This window comes from Cricetulus griseus, chromosome 2 (genome assembly GCF_003668045.3).
Source record: "Cricetulus griseus strain 17A/GY chromosome 2, alternate assembly CriGri-PICRH-1.0, whole genome shotgun sequence".
NCBI lineage: Eukaryota > Metazoa > Chordata > Mammalia > Rodentia > Cricetidae > Cricetulus > Cricetulus griseus.
In genome coordinates this window covers 394,458,993-394,461,914 of record NC_048595.1, presented here as the reverse complement: position 1 = coordinate 394,461,914, position 2,922 = coordinate 394,458,993, and positions in this window count along the sequence as shown.

The following is a 2,922-nucleotide window of genomic DNA, read 5'->3' as shown; positions in this document are numbered from 1 at the left end:
CTGGTGTGAGTCAAACGTCCCCCTCCCCCCGAGTGACTGCCCCCAGCCCAGCCAGAAGACCCCCACAGGTGCTGGGCACAGGAACTGTGTGTCCTACACAATGGTGCTATTCTGTGTCAAACACCTCTGTATTTTTAAAAACATCAATTGATATTAAAAAACAAAAGATTATTGGAAAGGACACATTGACTTGTGTTTTGTTCTGTTGGTTTCTATTAACCCTTGATCCTGGAGGCGTACCCAAATATGGTCCCAGAACTGTCTGCTGCCCTTTCAATACAGGATGGTGATGCCACACTGCCTGGTTTGGTAAGCACACACAACCTCATTTGTAAACTTTGGCACTTTGTAGAATCCAGAGGTGACCTGGGACCAGAGACGAAATTGAATCAGTTAGCCTTGTGCTACTGAGACAAAATACTTGACATGGGTTGCCTAAGAAATAAAGCAAGGTTCACTTTGGTTCACAGTCTTGAGGCTCAAAATGATAAAAATAATATGAAGTAGGATTAGAAAATGAGTCTTTTGTTGGGTTTGTTTACAAAATTAGGTAGTCGTACTGATTTGGACCTTCAGTGAAGACAGTGTGTCATAGCAGGAGCGCAATCAAAGCCATTGCGTGCCTCAAGCCAGGAAGCAGAGTGAGAGGAAGAAACTGAGGTCTCATGGGGCCCTTTGCGAGTCTGCCCCCTAGTGACCTGAGGACTCCACTAGGTCCTGCTTCTCAAGCTCCACTACCTCAGAGCATCAAACCTCAGCACACACACCTTTGAGAGACACTATACTCAAACTTTGGATCCATTGTTTGGGAAGACTGAGGAGCCAGAGGGATGACCTTGTTCTTGAGAATGAACATGGAGCACTGCTCTCCAGAAAGCTGGAGAAAAGGATTGGCACACGGAGATCTCAGAGTGCATGGGTGGGAGAGATGGGAGACATGGAAAGTGGGGTGGAAAAGGGGGGACAGTGGGCAGGAGAGCTAATCCCCAGGGGCCACTGAGACAAGCTATCTGGATGCTGATTTGCATCGTCTTGTAAGATTCTGGGGCAAGGACATCGGAAAGTACAGTTCTCTGTCATCATCGCCCCATCCCATTCCCCCTTGCCCCATCTCCATTCCCTAGACCTTCTCTGAATTCCAGACTAGGAACGGAAAACCTCCCTTCCCCTATAGCCAGGCATCCTCTGCTTTCCAACACCTTGCGCTGTGTGGCATTCCTTCTCCACTAAAGGGTGATGATGGTGATGGTGTGTGAAGTGGGCAGGAGATGAATTCCATGACAGAAGAATTCTGTGAAACAAATGTCAAAACATCTCATAAACATGACAGCCATGCTATTCTCTGACCCCTTTACCCATCTTGCTCCCTTTGTTTGAAGTTGGCAGGTTTTTTTTTTTGAGAAATAAGGAAAATAAATAAGAGAATTTGGGGAAAATTATTTGCATCAATATTCAACTTGTGATGTAAAATTAATTGAATGAAGTGCTAGTGCCAGGGCTAGCTCACGGCAATCAAGGAAGCAAAATGGCAATGTGATGTTTAAAAACACAATTAGTGCTGGAAGTGTAGCTCAGTGTTGGAGTGCTTCCCTAGCAGAATGCAAACCCCTGGGTGGGTTTGAGTCCCAATGCCATACACACACCCCCCACAATTAGACTACTTCATAGGGAAAAATAAATAACACCCACCAATGGAGAGCTAGTGAAGGCAAGGGGGAGGCCCTCCCACTGGGTGTGAAACTTGTCTCAGACAGCAGGTGGCGCTGAAGAGCTGCTCTGAGTTGAGACTCAGAACTTCCGGACTCTATAGTGACCACTCTGAATGGCTGGCCTAAAGCTCTGTGGGAAGCCATGAAGTACCTGGGTCATTCCTTGTAGCCTACCTGCTTCCTTCCCAGGAAAACCTACACATAATTTATAACTGCTCCTTAGGGAATGGAGAGAAGCAGCAAGAGGGGCTAGCTGGGGAGCAGAGTGAGGATCACAGGTCAAGTGACAATGCACTGCTTGGCCTCCTGGTCCAGGGTGGAAGGTGAACACAGTTTGGATTATTAAGTCCTGGATCCCTGATGCCCCAGGAAGAGCAGGAGGTCTCTCCTGACAGAATAATGCATCGAGTAAATTCCTGAGCCAGCAGGGCTGAGTATGGTGACCTGCTGATCACCAGGGTTGATCTGGTTATTTTCCCAACTTACAATGCTTTTCTCTGGGAACATCACCATTATATCAATGAGGAGACCTCTGTACTCTAGGGGGCCCCTGGTGGTGGATTAGTATTTTTCCCTGGTGTAAGAAGGGACTTTCCCATCCCAGGTGAAGGGATGCACTCTTGCCCTGGACACATGGGGAAGGGCCTAGGCCCAGCCCAGGAAGATGTGGTGGACTTTGCAGAGCCCCTGTGGAGGGCCCTACCCTGCCTGGGGAGTGGAGGGTCGATGATGTAGGGGATAGGTGGGGGGGCGGTTAGGAGGGGTGTGGGTGTGGAGAGGAAGAAGGGATTGACATGTGAAACAAGCTTGTTCCTAATTTGAACTAATAAAAAAAAACATAGATAAAAAACAAACAAACAAAAAAAGACTTTGGAGCAGGAACCAAATGTCCAACCTCCATTCAAGTTCCTTGGTTGCTCACTTCCAGAAAGACAATTCCTGATACTACCTGAAAGAGGTTCCCCTCTAAATAACCAAAGGAACACAGTATCTTCAAAGTAATGAATTTCATTTAGAAAGAAAAAGAAAGATTATTCTGTCTCGGGGAAACAATCTGTGGCTTGTTGACAGGCAGATTCTTGTAACAATCTGTTACATACTTTGAGCTGGAATTCCCAGGATAGTTGACCGAGATCTTAAAGGTCCTATGATGAAGTAACCAGAGTGACACAATAACTCCTGGAGATAAACTGAAGCCTAAATGGGGCCTGGT